At 38.3% G+C, this 12731-nt stretch overlaps 13 non-coding genes and 32 pseudogenes across 13 annotated transcripts; all 45 read left to right on the forward strand.

The window, feature by feature from the left end:
* The first annotated feature begins 99 nt into the window (after positions 1-99).
* On the forward strand, positions 100-218 carry LOC149599309 (5S ribosomal RNA; annotated as a pseudogene).
* A 137-nt stretch (positions 219-355) lies between these two features.
* On the forward strand, positions 356-474 carry LOC149599310 (5S ribosomal RNA; annotated as a pseudogene).
* A 137-nt stretch (positions 475-611) lies between these two features.
* Positions 612-730, forward strand: LOC149599311 (5S ribosomal RNA). The gene has a single exon (XR_016379106.1). It is a non-coding gene; the product is annotated as a 5S ribosomal RNA (ribosomal RNA).
* A 362-nt stretch (positions 731-1092) lies between these two features.
* LOC149599312 (5S ribosomal RNA) lies at positions 1093-1211 on the forward strand (annotated as a pseudogene).
* Positions 1212-1348: 137 nt separating this feature from the next.
* On the forward strand, positions 1349-1467 carry LOC149599313 (5S ribosomal RNA; annotated as a pseudogene).
* A 136-nt stretch (positions 1468-1603) lies between these two features.
* Positions 1604-1706, forward strand: LOC149599314 (5S ribosomal RNA; annotated as a pseudogene).
* Positions 1707-1828: 122 nt separating this feature from the next.
* LOC149599315 (5S ribosomal RNA) lies at positions 1829-1947 on the forward strand (annotated as a pseudogene).
* A 137-nt stretch (positions 1948-2084) lies between these two features.
* Positions 2085-2203, forward strand: LOC149599316 (5S ribosomal RNA). The gene has a single exon (XR_016379029.1). It is a non-coding gene; the product is annotated as a 5S ribosomal RNA (ribosomal RNA).
* Positions 2204-2787: 584 nt separating this feature from the next.
* Positions 2788-2906, forward strand: LOC149599317 (5S ribosomal RNA). Its single transcript, XR_016378647.1, has one exon. It is a non-coding gene; the product is annotated as a 5S ribosomal RNA (ribosomal RNA).
* A 137-nt stretch (positions 2907-3043) lies between these two features.
* On the forward strand, positions 3044-3162 carry LOC149599318 (5S ribosomal RNA; annotated as a pseudogene).
* Positions 3163-3299: 137 nt separating this feature from the next.
* On the forward strand, positions 3300-3418 carry LOC149599319 (5S ribosomal RNA; annotated as a pseudogene).
* Positions 3419-3555: 137 nt separating this feature from the next.
* LOC149599320 (5S ribosomal RNA) lies at positions 3556-3674 on the forward strand (annotated as a pseudogene).
* A 137-nt stretch (positions 3675-3811) lies between these two features.
* LOC149599321 (5S ribosomal RNA) lies at positions 3812-3930 on the forward strand (annotated as a pseudogene).
* Positions 3931-4292: 362 nt separating this feature from the next.
* On the forward strand, positions 4293-4411 carry LOC149599322 (5S ribosomal RNA; annotated as a pseudogene).
* A 140-nt stretch (positions 4412-4551) lies between these two features.
* On the forward strand, positions 4552-4670 carry LOC149599323 (5S ribosomal RNA). The gene has a single exon (XR_016378394.1). It is a non-coding gene; the product is annotated as a 5S ribosomal RNA (ribosomal RNA).
* Positions 4671-4807: 137 nt separating this feature from the next.
* On the forward strand, positions 4808-4926 carry LOC149599324 (5S ribosomal RNA; annotated as a pseudogene).
* A 140-nt stretch (positions 4927-5066) lies between these two features.
* On the forward strand, positions 5067-5185 carry LOC149599325 (5S ribosomal RNA; annotated as a pseudogene).
* A 137-nt stretch (positions 5186-5322) lies between these two features.
* On the forward strand, positions 5323-5441 carry LOC149599326 (5S ribosomal RNA). Its single transcript, XR_016378208.1, has one exon. It is a non-coding gene; the product is annotated as a 5S ribosomal RNA (ribosomal RNA).
* A 363-nt stretch (positions 5442-5804) lies between these two features.
* On the forward strand, positions 5805-5923 carry LOC149599327 (5S ribosomal RNA; annotated as a pseudogene).
* A 137-nt stretch (positions 5924-6060) lies between these two features.
* LOC149599328 (5S ribosomal RNA) lies at positions 6061-6179 on the forward strand (annotated as a pseudogene).
* Positions 6180-6315: 136 nt separating this feature from the next.
* On the forward strand, positions 6316-6418 carry LOC149599329 (5S ribosomal RNA; annotated as a pseudogene).
* Positions 6419-6540: 122 nt separating this feature from the next.
* Positions 6541-6659, forward strand: LOC149599330 (5S ribosomal RNA; annotated as a pseudogene).
* Positions 6660-6781: 122 nt separating this feature from the next.
* Positions 6782-6900, forward strand: LOC149599331 (5S ribosomal RNA; annotated as a pseudogene).
* A 137-nt stretch (positions 6901-7037) lies between these two features.
* LOC149599332 (5S ribosomal RNA) lies at positions 7038-7156 on the forward strand. Its single transcript, XR_016378405.1, has one exon. It is a non-coding gene; the product is annotated as a 5S ribosomal RNA (ribosomal RNA).
* A 136-nt stretch (positions 7157-7292) lies between these two features.
* On the forward strand, positions 7293-7395 carry LOC149599333 (5S ribosomal RNA; annotated as a pseudogene).
* A 122-nt stretch (positions 7396-7517) lies between these two features.
* LOC149599334 (5S ribosomal RNA) lies at positions 7518-7636 on the forward strand (annotated as a pseudogene).
* A 136-nt stretch (positions 7637-7772) lies between these two features.
* On the forward strand, positions 7773-7875 carry LOC149599335 (5S ribosomal RNA; annotated as a pseudogene).
* Positions 7876-7997: 122 nt separating this feature from the next.
* LOC149599336 (5S ribosomal RNA) lies at positions 7998-8116 on the forward strand. The gene has a single exon (XR_016378596.1). It is a non-coding gene; the product is annotated as a 5S ribosomal RNA (ribosomal RNA).
* Positions 8117-8256: 140 nt separating this feature from the next.
* On the forward strand, positions 8257-8375 carry LOC149599337 (5S ribosomal RNA; annotated as a pseudogene).
* A 138-nt stretch (positions 8376-8513) lies between these two features.
* LOC149599338 (5S ribosomal RNA) lies at positions 8514-8616 on the forward strand (annotated as a pseudogene).
* Positions 8617-8738: 122 nt separating this feature from the next.
* LOC149599339 (5S ribosomal RNA) lies at positions 8739-8857 on the forward strand (annotated as a pseudogene).
* Positions 8858-8997: 140 nt separating this feature from the next.
* LOC149599340 (5S ribosomal RNA) lies at positions 8998-9116 on the forward strand. Its single transcript, XR_016378379.1, has one exon. It is a non-coding gene; the product is annotated as a 5S ribosomal RNA (ribosomal RNA).
* A 362-nt stretch (positions 9117-9478) lies between these two features.
* Positions 9479-9597, forward strand: LOC149599341 (5S ribosomal RNA; annotated as a pseudogene).
* A 136-nt stretch (positions 9598-9733) lies between these two features.
* On the forward strand, positions 9734-9836 carry LOC149599342 (5S ribosomal RNA; annotated as a pseudogene).
* Positions 9837-9958: 122 nt separating this feature from the next.
* Positions 9959-10077, forward strand: LOC149599343 (5S ribosomal RNA; annotated as a pseudogene).
* Positions 10078-10217: 140 nt separating this feature from the next.
* LOC149599344 (5S ribosomal RNA) lies at positions 10218-10336 on the forward strand. Its single transcript, XR_016378380.1, has one exon. It is a non-coding gene; the product is annotated as a 5S ribosomal RNA (ribosomal RNA).
* Positions 10337-10474: 138 nt separating this feature from the next.
* On the forward strand, positions 10475-10593 carry LOC149599345 (5S ribosomal RNA). The gene has a single exon (XR_016378416.1). It is a non-coding gene; the product is annotated as a 5S ribosomal RNA (ribosomal RNA).
* Positions 10594-10733: 140 nt separating this feature from the next.
* Positions 10734-10852, forward strand: LOC149599346 (5S ribosomal RNA). Its single transcript, XR_016378381.1, has one exon. It is a non-coding gene; the product is annotated as a 5S ribosomal RNA (ribosomal RNA).
* Positions 10853-10990: 138 nt separating this feature from the next.
* LOC149599347 (5S ribosomal RNA) lies at positions 10991-11093 on the forward strand (annotated as a pseudogene).
* Positions 11094-11215: 122 nt separating this feature from the next.
* On the forward strand, positions 11216-11334 carry LOC149599348 (5S ribosomal RNA; annotated as a pseudogene).
* Positions 11335-11471: 137 nt separating this feature from the next.
* Positions 11472-11590, forward strand: LOC149599349 (5S ribosomal RNA). Its single transcript, XR_016378427.1, has one exon. It is a non-coding gene; the product is annotated as a 5S ribosomal RNA (ribosomal RNA).
* A 137-nt stretch (positions 11591-11727) lies between these two features.
* LOC149599350 (5S ribosomal RNA) lies at positions 11728-11846 on the forward strand. The gene has a single exon (XR_016377909.1). It is a non-coding gene; the product is annotated as a 5S ribosomal RNA (ribosomal RNA).
* Positions 11847-11983: 137 nt separating this feature from the next.
* On the forward strand, positions 11984-12102 carry LOC149599351 (5S ribosomal RNA; annotated as a pseudogene).
* Positions 12103-12239: 137 nt separating this feature from the next.
* Positions 12240-12358, forward strand: LOC149599352 (5S ribosomal RNA; annotated as a pseudogene).
* A 137-nt stretch (positions 12359-12495) lies between these two features.
* On the forward strand, positions 12496-12614 carry LOC149599353 (5S ribosomal RNA; annotated as a pseudogene).
* The last annotated feature ends 117 nt before the right edge of the window (positions 12615-12731 follow it).

Genomic DNA, 12731 nt, shown 5'->3' on the forward strand with positions numbered 1-12731 from the left:
TGAAAAAAGCAAACATATTTTCTTTTTGTTATTGTTTTAAAAAGATGATGGTTAATTTGTCTCACTTAATTTAAATTCGAAATATTATCTAGCACTCTCGGCAACGGCCATATGACGCTGAAAACACCGGTTCTCGTCCGATTACCGAAGTTAAGAAGCGTCGAGCGCAGTCAGTACTTGGGAGGGAGACCACTTAGGAACACTGCGTGCCGTTGGCTTTTTCACTTTTTTTTCCTCTTTTAAATTCCAATAGATATGAAAAAAGCAAACATATTTTCTTTTTGTTATTGTTTTAAAAAGATGATGGTTAATTTGTCTCACTTAATTTAAATTCGAATTATAATCTAGCACTCTCGGCAACGGCCATATGACGCTGAAAACACCGGTTCTCGTCCGATCACCGAAGTTAAGAAGCGTCGAGCGCAGTCATTACTTGGGAGGGAGACCACTTAGGAACACTGCGTGCCGTTGGCTTTTTCATTTTTTTTTCCTCTTTTAAATTCCAATAGATATGAAAAAAGGAAACATATTTTCTTTTTGTTATTGTTTTAAAAAGATGAAGGTTAATTTGTCTCACTTAATTTAAATTCGAATTATTATCTAGCACTCTCGGCAACGGCCATATCACGCTGAAAACACCGGTTCTCGTCCGATCACCGAAGTTAAGCAGCGTCGAGCGCAGTCAGTACTTGGGAGGGAGACCACTCAGGAACACTGCGTGCCGTTGGCTTTTTCACTTTTTTTTCCTCTTTTAAATTCCTATAGATATGAAAAAAGCAAACATATTTTCTTTTTGTTATTGTTTTAAAAAGATGAAGGTCAATTTGTCTCACTTAATTTAAATTCGAATTATTATCTAGCACTCTCGGCAACGGCTATATCAAGCTGATAACACCGGTTATCGTCCGATCACCGAAGTTAAGCAGCGTAGAGCGCAGTCAGTACTTGGAAACTCTGCGTGCCGTTGGCTTTTTCACTTTTGTTTCCTCTTTTAAATTCCATCAGATATGAAAAAAGCAAACATATCTTCTTTTTGTTATTGTTTTATAAAGATGAAGGTTAATTGAATTCAAATTATTAAATAGCACTCTCGGCAACGGCCATATCAAGCTGAAAACACCGGTTCTCGTCCGATCACCGAAGTTAAGAAGCGTCGAGCGCAGTCAGTACTTGGGATGGAGACCACTTAGGAACACTGCGTGCCGTTGGCTTTTTCACTTTTTTTTCCTCTTTTAATTTCCAATAGATATGAAAAAAGCAAACATATTTTCTTTTTGTTATTGTTTTAAAAAGATGAAGGTTAATTTGTCTCACTTAATTTAAATTCGAATTATTAAATAGCACTCTCGGCAACGGCCATATCACGCTGAAAACACCGGTTCTCGTCCGATCACCGAAGTTAAGCAGCGTCGAGCGCAGTCAGTACTTGGGAGTGAGACCACTTAGGAACACTGCGTGCCGTTGGCTTTTTCACTTTTTTTTCCTCTTTTAAATTCCAATAGATATGAAAAAGCAAACATATTTTCTTTTTGTTATGGTTTTAAAAAGATGATGGTTAATTTGTCTCACTTAATTTGAATTCGAATTATTATCTAGCACTCTCGGCAACGGCCATATCACGCTGAAAACACCGGTTCTCGTCCGATCACCGAAGTTAAGCAGCGTCGAGCGCAGTCAGTACTTGGAAACTTTGCGTGCCGTTGGCTTTTTCACTATTATTTCCTCTTTTAAATTCCATGAAATATGAAAAAAGCAAACATATCTTCTTTTTCTTATTGATTTATAAAGATGAAGGTTAATTAAATTCGAATTATTAAATAGCACTCTCGGCAACGGCCATATCACGCTGAAAACACAGGTTCTCGTCTGATCACCGAAGTTGAGCAGCGTCGAGCGCAGTCAGTACTTGGGAGGGAGACCACTTAGGAACACTGCGTGCCGTTGGCTTTTTCACTTTTTTTTCCTCTTTTAAATTCCAATAGATATGAAAAAAGGAAACATATTTTCTTTTTGTTATTGTTTTAAAAAGATGAAGGTTAATTTGTCTCACTTAATTTAAATTCGAATTATTATCTAGCACTCTCGGCAACGGCCATATCACGCTGAAAACACCGGTTCTCGTCCGATCACCGAAGTTAAGCAGCGTTGAGCGCAGTCAGTACTTGGGAGGGAGACCACTTAGGAACACTGCGTGCCGTTGGCTTTTTCACTTTTTTTTCCTCTTTTAAATTCCTATAGATATGAAAAAAGCAAACATATTTTCTTTTTGTTATTGTTTTAAAAAGATGAAGGTCAATTTGTCTCGCTTAATTTAAATTCGAATTATTATCTAGCACTCTCGGCAACGGCCATATCACGCTGAAAACACCGGTTCTCGTCCGATCACCGCAGTTAAGCAGCGTCGAGCGCAGTCAGTACTTGGAAACTCTGCGTGACGTTGGCTTTTTCACATTTGTTTCCTGTTTTAAATTCCATCAGATATTAAAAAAGCAAACATATCTTCTTTTTGTTGTTTTATAAAGATGAAGGTTAATTAAATTCAAATTATTAAATAGCACTCTCGGCAACGGCCATATCAAGCTGAAAACACCGGTTCTCGTCCGATCACCGAAAATAAGCAGCGTCGAGCGCAGTCAGTACTTGGAAACTCTGCGTGCCGTTGGCTTTTTCACTTATGTTTCCTCTTTTAAATTCCATCAGATATGAAAAAAGCAAACATATCTTCTTTTTGTTATTGTTTTATAAAGATAAAGGTTAATTAAATTCAAATTATTAATTAGCACTCTCGGCAACGGCCATATCACGCTGAAAACACCGGTTCTCGTCCGATCACCGAAGTTAAGAAGCGTCGAGCGCAGTCAGTACTTGGGAGGGAGACCACTTAGGAACACTGCGTGCCGTTGGCTTTTTCACTTTTTTTTCCTCTTTTAAATTCCAATAGATATGAAAAAAGCAAACATATTTTCTTTTTGTTATTGTTTTAAAAAGATGATGGTTAATTTGTCTCACTTAATTTAAATTCGAATTATAATCTAGCACTCTCGGCAACGGCCATATGACGCTGAAAACACCGGTTCTCGTCCGATCACCGAAGTTAAGAAGCGTCGAGCGCAGTCAGTACTTGGGAGGGAGACCACTTAGGAACACTGCGTGCCGTTGGCTTTTTCACTTTTTTTTCCTCTTTTAAATTCCAATAGATATGAAAAAAGCAAACATATTTTCTTTTTGTTATTGTTTTAAAAAGATGATGGTTAATTTGTCTCACTTAATTTAAATTCGAATTATAATCTAGCACTCTCGGCAACGGCCATATGACGCTGAAAACACCGGTTCTCGTCCGATCACCGAAGTTAAGAAGCGTCGAGCGCAGTCAGTACTTGGGAGGGAGACCACTTAGGAACACTGCGTGCCGTTGGCTTTTTCACTTTTTTTTCCTCTTTTAAATTCCAATAGATATGAAAAAAGCAAACATATTTTCTTTTTGTTATTGTTTTAAAAAGATGATGGTTAATTTGTCTCACTTAATTTAAATTCGAATTATAATCTAGCACTCTCGGCAACGGCCATATGACGCTGAAAACACCGGTTCTCGTCCGATCACCGAAGTTAAGAAGCGTCGAGCGCAGTCAGTACTTGGGAGGGAGACCACTTAGGAACACTGCGTGCCGTTGGCTTTTTCACTTTTTTTTCCTCTTTTAAATTCCAACAGATATGAAAAAAGCAAACCTATTTTCTTTTTGTTATTGTTTTAAAAAGATGATGGTTAATTTGTCTCACTTAATTTAAATTCGAAATATTATCTAGCACTCTCGGCAACGGCCATATCACGCTGAAAACACCGGTTCTCGTCCGATCACCGAAGTTAAGCAAAGTCGAGCGCAGTCAGTACTTGGGAGGGAGACCACTTAGGAACACTGCGTGCCGTTAGCTTTTTCACTTTTTTTTCCTCTTTTAAATTCCTATAGATATGAAAAAAGCAAACATATTTTCTTTTTGTTATTGTTTTAAAAAGATGAAGGTCAATTTGTCTCACTTAATTTAAATTCGAATTATTATCTAGCACTCTCGGCAACGGCTATATCAAGCTGATAACACCGGTTATCGTCCGATCACCGAAGTTAAGCAGCGTCGAGCGCAGTCAGTACTTGGAAACTCTGCGTGCCGTTGGCTTTTTCACTTTTGTTTCCTCTTTTAAATTCCATCAGATATGAAAAAAGCAAACATATCTTCTTTTTGTTATTGTTCTATAAAGATGAAGGTTAATTGAATTCAAATTATTAAATAGCACTCTCGGCAACGGCCATATCACGCTGAAAACACCGGTTCTCGTCTGATCACCGAAGTTGAGCAGCGTCGAGCGCAGTCAGTACTTGGGAGGGAGACCACTTAGGAACACTGCGTGCCGTTGGCTTTTTCACTTTTTTTTCCTCTTTTAAATTCCAATAGATATGAAAAAAGCAAACATATTTTCTTTTTGTTATTGTTTTAAAAAGATGAAGGTTAATTTGTCTCACTTAATTTAAATTCGAATTAGTATTAAATAGCACTCTCGGCAACGGCCATATCACGCTGAAAACACCGGTTCTCGTCCGATCACCGAAGTTAAGCAGCGTCGAGCGCAGTCAGTACTTGGGAGGGAGACCACTTAGGAACACTGCGTGCCGTTGGCTTTTTCACTTTTTTTTCCTCTTTTGAATTCCAATAGATATGAAAAAAGGAAACATATTTTCTTTTTGTTATTGTTTTAAAAAGATGAAGGTTAATTTGTCTCACTTAATTTAAATTCGAATTATTATCTAGCACTCTCGGCAACGGCCATGTCACGCTCAAAACACCGGTTCTCGTCCGATCACCGAAGTTGAGCAGCGTCGAGCGCAGTCAGTACTTGGGAGGGAGACCACTTAGGAACACTGCGTGCCGTTGGCTTTTTCACTTTTTTTTCCTCTTTTAAATTCCAATAGATATGAAAAAAGCAAACATATTTTCTTTTTGTTATTGTTTTAAAAAGATGAAGGTTAATTTGTCTCACTTAATTTAAATTCGAATTAGTATTAAAGAGCACTCTCGGCAACGGCCATATCACGCTGAAAACACCGGTTCTCGTCCGATCACCGAAGTTAAGCAGCGTCGAGCACAGTCAGTACTTGGGAGGGAGACCACTTAGGAACATTGCGTGCCGTTGGCTTTTTCACTTTTTTTTCCTCTTTTAAATTCCAATAGATATGAAAAAAGGAAACATGTTTTCTTTTTGTTATTGTTTTAAAAAGATGAAGGTTAATTTGTCTCACTTAATTTAAATTCGAATTATTATCTAGCACTCTCGGCAACGGCCATATCACGCAGAAAACACCGGTTCTCGTCCGATCACCGAAGTTAAGCAGCGTCGAGCGCAGTCAGTACTTGGGAGGGAGACCACTTAGGAACACTGCGTGCCGTTGGCTTTTTCACTTTTTTTTTCCTCTTTTAAATTCCTATAGATATGAAAAAAGCAAACATATTTTCTTTTTGTTATTGTATTAAAAAGATGAAGGTCAATTTGTCTCACTTAATTTAAATTCGAATTATTATCTAGCACTCTCGGCAACGGCTATATCAAGCTGATAACACCGGTTATCGTCCGATCACCGAAGTTAAGCAGCGTCGAGCGCAGTCAGTACTTGGAAACTCTGCGTGCCGTTGGCTTTTTCACTTTTGTTTCCTCTTCTAAATTCCATCAGATATGAAAAAAGCAAACATATCTTCTTTTTGTTATTGTTTTATAAAGATGAAGGTTAATTAAATTCAAATTATTAAATAGCACTCTCGGCAACGGCCATATCAAGCTGAAAACACCGGTTCTCGTCCGATCACCGAAGTTAAGAAGCGTCGAGCGCAGTCAGTACTTGGGAGGGAGACCACTTAGGAACACTGCGTGCCGTTGGCTTTTTCACTTTTTTTTCCTCTTTTAAATTCCAATAGATATGAAAAAAGCAAACATATTTTCTTTTTGTTATTGTTTTTAAAAGATGAAGGTTAATTTGTATCACTTAATTTAAATTCGAATTATTAAATAGCACTCTCGGCAACGGCCATATCACGCTGAAACCACCGGTTCTCGTCCGATCACCGAAGTTAAGCAGCGTCGAGCGCAGTCAATACTTGGGAGGGAGACCACTTAGGAACACTGCGTGCCGTTGGCTTTTTCACTTTTTTTCCTCTTTTAAATTCCTATAGATATGAAAAAAGCAAACATATTTTCTTTTTGTTATTGTTTTAAAAAGATGATGGTTAATTTGTCTCACTTAATTTAAATTCGAATTATTATCTAGCACTCTCGGCAACGGCCATATCACGCTGAAAACACCGGTTCTCGTCCGATCACCGAAGTTAAGCAGCGTCGAGCGAAGTCAGTACTTGGAAACTTTGCGTGCCGTTGGCTTTTTCACTTTTATTTCCTCTTTTAAATTCCATGAGATATGAAAAAAGCAAACATATCTTCTTTTTCTTATTGATTTATAAAGATGAAGGTTAATTAAATTCGAATTATTAAATAGCACTCTCGGCAACGGCCATATCACGCTGAAAACACCGGTTCTCGTCCGATCACCGAAGTCGAGCAGCGTCGAGCGCAGTCAGTACTTGGGAGGGAGACCACTTAGGAACACTGCGTGCCGTTGGCTTTTTCACTTTTTTTTCCTCTTTTAAATTCCAATAGATATGAAAAAAGCAAACATATCTTCTTTTTGTTATTGTTTTATAAAGATGAAGGTTAATTAAATTCAAATTATTAAATAGCACTCTCGGCAACGGCCATATCAAGCTGAAAACACCGGTTCTCGTCCGATCACCGAAGTTAAGAAGCGTCGAGCGCAGTCAGTACTTGGGAGGGAGACCACTTAGGAACACTGCGTGCCGTTGGCTTTTTCACTTTTTTTTCCTCTTTTAAATTCCAATAGATATGAAAAAAGCAAACATATTTTCTTTTTGTTATTGTTTTTAAAAGATGAAGGTTAATTTGTATCACTTAATTTAAATTCGAATTATTAAATAGCACTCTCGGCAACGGCCATATCACGCTGAAAACACCGGTTCTCGTCCGATCACCGAAGTTAAGCAGCGTCGAGCGCAGTCAGTACTTGGGAGGGAGACCACTTAGGAACACTGCGTGCCGTTGGCTTTTTCACTTTTTTTCCTCTTTTAAATTCCTATAGATATGAAAAAAGCAAACATATTTTCTTTTTGTTATTGTTTTAAAAAGATGATGGTTAATTTGTCTCACTTAATTTAAATTCGAATTATTATCTAGCACTCTCGGCAACGGCCATATCACGCTGAAAACACCGGTTCTCGTCCGATCACCGAAGTTAAGCAGCGTCGAGCGCAGTCAGTACTTGGAAACTTTGCGTGCCGTTGGCTTTTTCACTTTTATTTCCTCTTTTAAATTCCATGAGATATGAAAAAAGCAAACATATCTTCTTTTTCTTATTGATTTATAAAGATGAAGGTTAATTAAATTCGAATTATTAAATAGCACTCTCGGCAACGGCCATATCACGCTGAAAACACCGGTTCTCGTCCGATCACCGAAGTCGAGCAGCGTCGAGCGCAGTCAGTACTTGGGAGGGAGACCACTTAGGAACACTGCGTGCCGTTGGCTTTTTCACTTTTTTTCCTCTTTTAAATTCCAATAGATATGAAAAAAGCAAACATATTTTCTTTTTGTTATTGTTTTAAAAAGATGATGGTTAATTTGTCTCACTTAATTTAAATTCGAATTATTATCTAGCACTCTCGGCAACGGCCATATCACGCTGAAAACACCGGTTCTCGTCCGATCACCGAAGTTAAGCAGCGTCGAGCGCAGTCAGTACTTGGAAACTTTGCGTGCCGTTGGCTTTTTCACTTTTATTTCCTCTTTAAAATTCCATGAGATATGAAAAAAGCAAACATATCTTCTTTTTCTTATTGATTTATAAAGATGAAGGTTAATTAAATTCGAATTATTAAATAGCACTCTCGGCAACGGCCATATCACGCTGAAAACACCGGTTCTCGTCCGATCACCGAAGTTGAGCAGCGTCGAGCGCAGTCAGTACTTGGGAGGGAGACCACTTAGGAACACTGCGTGCCGTTGGCTTTTTCACTTCTTTTTCCTCTTTTAAATTCCAATAGATATGGAAAAAGCAAACATATTTTCTTTTTGTTATTGTTTTAAAAAGATGAAGGTTAATTTGTCTCACTTAATTTAAATTCGAATTAGTATTAAATAGCACTCTCGGCAACGGCCATATCACGCTGAAAACACCGGTTCTTGTCCGATCACCGAAGTTAACCAGCGTCGAGCTCAGTCAGTACTTGGGAGGGAGACCACTTAGGAACACTGCGTGCCGTTGGCTTTTTCACTTTTTTTTTCATCTTTTAAATTCCAATAGATGTGAAAACAGCAAACATATTTTCTTTTTGTTATTGTTTCAAAAAGATGATGGTTAATTTGTCTCACTTAATTTAAATTCGAATTATTATCTAGCACTCTCGGCAACGGCCATATCACGCTGAAAACACCGGTTCTCGTCCGATCACCGAAGTTAAGCAGCGTCGAGCGCAGTCAGTACTTGGAAACTTTGCGTGCCGTTGGCTTTTTCACTTTTATTTCCTCTTTTAAATTCCATGAGATATGAAAAAAGCAAACATATCTTCTTTTTCTTATTGATTTATAAAGATGAAGGTTAATTAAATTCGAATTATTAAATAGCACTCTGGGCAACGGCCATATCACGCTGAAAACACCGGTTCTCGTCCGAGCACCGAAGTTGAGCAGCGTCGAGCGCAGTCAGTATTTGGGAGGGAGACCACTTAGGAACACTGCGTGCCGTTGGCTTTTTCACTTCTTTTTCCTCTTTTAAATTCCAATAGATATGAAAAAAGCAAACATATTTTCTTTTTGTTATTGTTTTAAAAAGATGAAGGTTAATTTGTCTCACTTAATTTAAATTCGAATTAGTATTAAATAGCACTCTCGGCAACGGCCATATCACGCTGAAAACACCGGTTCTCGTCCGATCACCGAAGTTAAGCAGCGTCGAGCTCAGTCAGTACTTGGGAGGGAGACCACTTAGGAACACTGCGTGCCGTTGGCTTTTTCACTTTTTTTTTCATCTTTTAAATTCCAATAGATGTGAAAAAAGCAAACATATTTTCTTTTTGTTATTGTTTCAAAAAGATGATGGTTAATTTGTCTCACTTAATTTTAATTCGAATTATTATCTAGCACTCTCGGCAACGGCCAGCTCACGCTGAAAACACCGGTTCTCGTCCGATCACCGAAGTTAAGCAGCGTCGAGCGCAGTCAGTACTTGGAAACTTTGCGTGCCGTTGGCTTTTTCACTTTTATTTCCTCTTTTAAATTCCATGAGATATGAAAAAGCAAACATATCTTCTTTTTCTTATTGATTTATAAAGATGAAGGTTAATTAAATTCGAATTATTAAATAGCACTCCCGGCAACGGCCATAACACGCTGAAAACACCGGTTCTCGTCCGATCACCGAAGTTGAGCAGCGTCGAGCGCAGTCAGTACTTGGGAGGGAGACCACTTAGGAACACTGCGTGCCGTTGGCTTTTTCACTTTTTTTCCTCTTTTAAATTCCAATAGATATGAAAAAAGCAAACATATTTTCTTTTTGTTATTGTTTTAAAAAGATGATGGTTAATTTGTCTCACTTAATTTAAATTCGAATTATTATCTAGCACTCTCGGCAACGGCCATATCACGCTGAAAACACCGGTTCTCGTCCGATCACCGAAGTTAAGCAGCGTCGAGCGCAGTCAGTACTTGGAAACTTTGCGTGCCGTTGGCTTTTTCACTTTTATTTCCTCTTTTAAATTCCATGAGATATGAAAAAAGCAAACATATCTTCTTTTTCTTATTGATTTATAAAGATGAAGGTTAATTAAATTCGAATTATTAAATAGCACTCTCGGCAACGGCCATATCACGCTGAAAACACCGGTTCTCGTCCGAGCACCGAAGTTGAGCAGCGTCGAGCGCAGTCAGTATTTGGGAGGGAGACCACTTAGGAACACTGCGTGCCGTTGGCTTTTTCACTTCTTTTTCCTCTTTTAAATTCCAATAGATATGAAAAAAGCAAACATATTTTCTTTTTGTTATTGTTTTAAAAAGATGAAGGTTAATTTGTCTCACTTAATTTAAATTCGAATTAGTATTAAATAGCACTCTCGGCAACGGCCATATCACGCTGAAAACACCGGTTCTCGTCCGATCACCGAAGTTAAGCAGCGTCGAGCTCAGTCAGTACTTGGGAGGGAGACCACTTAGGAACACTGCGTGCCGTTGGCTTTTTCACTTTTTTTTTCATCTTTTAAATTCCAATAGATGTGAAAAAAGCAAACATATTTTCTTTTTGTTATTGTTTCAAAAAGATGATGGTTAATTTGTCTCACTTAATTTAAATTCGAATTATTATCTAGCACTCTCGGCAACGGCCATATCACGCTGAAAACACCGGTTCTCGTCCGATCACCGAAGTTAAGCAGCGTCGAGCGCAGTCAGTACTTGGGAGGGAGACCACTTAGGAACACTGCGTGCCGTTGGCTTTTTCACTTCTTTTTCCTCTTTTAAATTCCAATAGATATGAAAAAAGCAAACATATTTTCTTTTTGTTATTGTTTTAAAAAGATGAAGGTTAATTTGTCTCACTTAATTTAAATTCGAATTAGTATTAAATAGCACTCTCGGCAACGGCCATATCACGCTGAAAACACCGGTTCTCGTCCGATCACCGAAGTTAAGCAGCGTCGAGCTCAGTCAGTACTTGGGAGGGAGACCACTTAGGAACACTGCGTGCCGTTGGCTTTTTCACTTTTTTTTTCATCTTTTAAATTCCAATAGATGTGAAAAAAGCAAACATATTTTCTTTTTGTTATTGTTTTTAAAAGATGAAGGTTAATTTGTCTCACTTAATTTAAATTCGAATTATTATCTAGCACTCTCGGCAACGGCCATATCACGCTGAAAACACCGGTTCTCGTCCGATCACCGAAGTTAAGCAGCGTCGAGCGCAGTCAGTACTTGGAAACTTTGCGTGCCGTTGGCTTTTTCACTTTTATTTCCTCTTTTAAATTCCATGAGATATGAAAAAAGCAAACATATCTTCTTTTTCTTATTGATTTATAAAGATGAAGGTTAATTAAATTCGAATTATTAAATAGCACTCTCGGCAACGGCCATATCACGCTGAAAACACCGGTTCTCGTCCGATTACCGAAGTTGAGCAGCGTCGAGCGCAGTCAGTACTTGGGAGGGAGACCACTTAGGAACACTGCGTGCCGTTGGCTTTTTCACTTTTTTTTCCTCTTTTAAATTCCAATAGATATGAAAAAAGCAAACATATTTTCATTTTGTTATTGTTTTAAAAAGATGGTTAATTTGTCTCACTTAATTTAAATTCGAATTAGTATTAAATAGCACTCTCGGCAACGGCCATATCACGCTGAAAACACCGGTTCTCGTCCGATCACCGAAGTTAAGCAGCGTCGAGCGCAGTCAGTACTTGGGAGGGAGACCACTTAGGAACACTGCGTGCCGTTGGCTTTTTCACTTTTCTTTCCTCTTTTAAATTCCAATAGATATGAAAAAAGCAAACATATTTTCTTTTTGTTATTGTTTTTAAAAGATGAAGGTTAATTTGTCTCACTTAATTTAAATTCGAATTATTAAATGGCACTCTCGGCAACGGCCATATCACGCTGAAAACACCGGTTCTCGTCCGATCACCGAAGTTAAGCAGCGTCGAGCGCAGTCAGTACTTGGGAGGGAGACCACTTAGGAACAATGCGTGCCGTTGGCTTTTTCACTTTTTTTTCCTCTTTTAAATTCCAATAGATATGAAAAAAGCAAACATATTTTCTTTTTGTTATTGTTTTAAAAAGATGATGGTTAATTTGTCTCACTTAATTTAAATTCGAATTATAATCTAGCACTCTCGGCAACGGCCATATGACGCTGAAAACACCGGTTCTCGTCCGATCACCGAAGTTAAGAAGCGTCGAGCGCAGTCAGTACTTGGGAGGGAGACCACTTAGGAACACTGCGTGCCGTTGGCTTTTTCACTTTTTTTTCCTCTTTTAAATTCCAATAGATATGAAAAAAGCAAACATATTTTCTTTTTGTTATTGTTTTAAAAAGATGATGGTTAATTTGTCTCACTTAATTTAAATTCGAATTATAATCTAGCACTCTCGGCAACGGCCATATGACGCTGAAAACACCGGTTCTCGTCCGATCACCGAAGTTAAGAAGCGTCGAGCGCAGTCAGTACTTGGGAGGGAGACCACTTAGGAACACTGCGTGCCGTTGGCTTTTTCACTTTTTTTTCCTCTTTTAAATTCCAATAGATATGAAAAAAGCAAACATATTTTCTTTTTGTTATTGTTTTAAAAAGATGATGGTTAATTTGTCTCACTTAATTTAAATTCGAATTATAATCTAGCACTCTCGGCAACGGCCATATGACGCTGAAAACACCGGTTCTCGTCCGATCACCGAAGTTAAGAAGCGTCGAGCGCAGTCAGTACTTGGGAGGGAGACCACTTAGGAACACTGCGTGCCGTTGGCTTTTTCACTTTTTTTTCCTCTTTTAAATTCCAACAGATATGAAAAAAGCAAACCTATTTTCTTTTTGTTATTGTTTTAAAAAGATGATGGTTAATTTGTCTCACTTAATTTAAATTCG

The sequence above is a fragment of the Phalangium opilio genome, unplaced genomic scaffold (assembly GCF_054372755.1).
Source record: "Phalangium opilio isolate 3A_F unplaced genomic scaffold, DU_Popi_V2 ptg000360l_1, whole genome shotgun sequence".
Lineage (NCBI taxonomy): Eukaryota > Metazoa > Arthropoda > Arachnida > Opiliones > Phalangiidae > Phalangium > Phalangium opilio.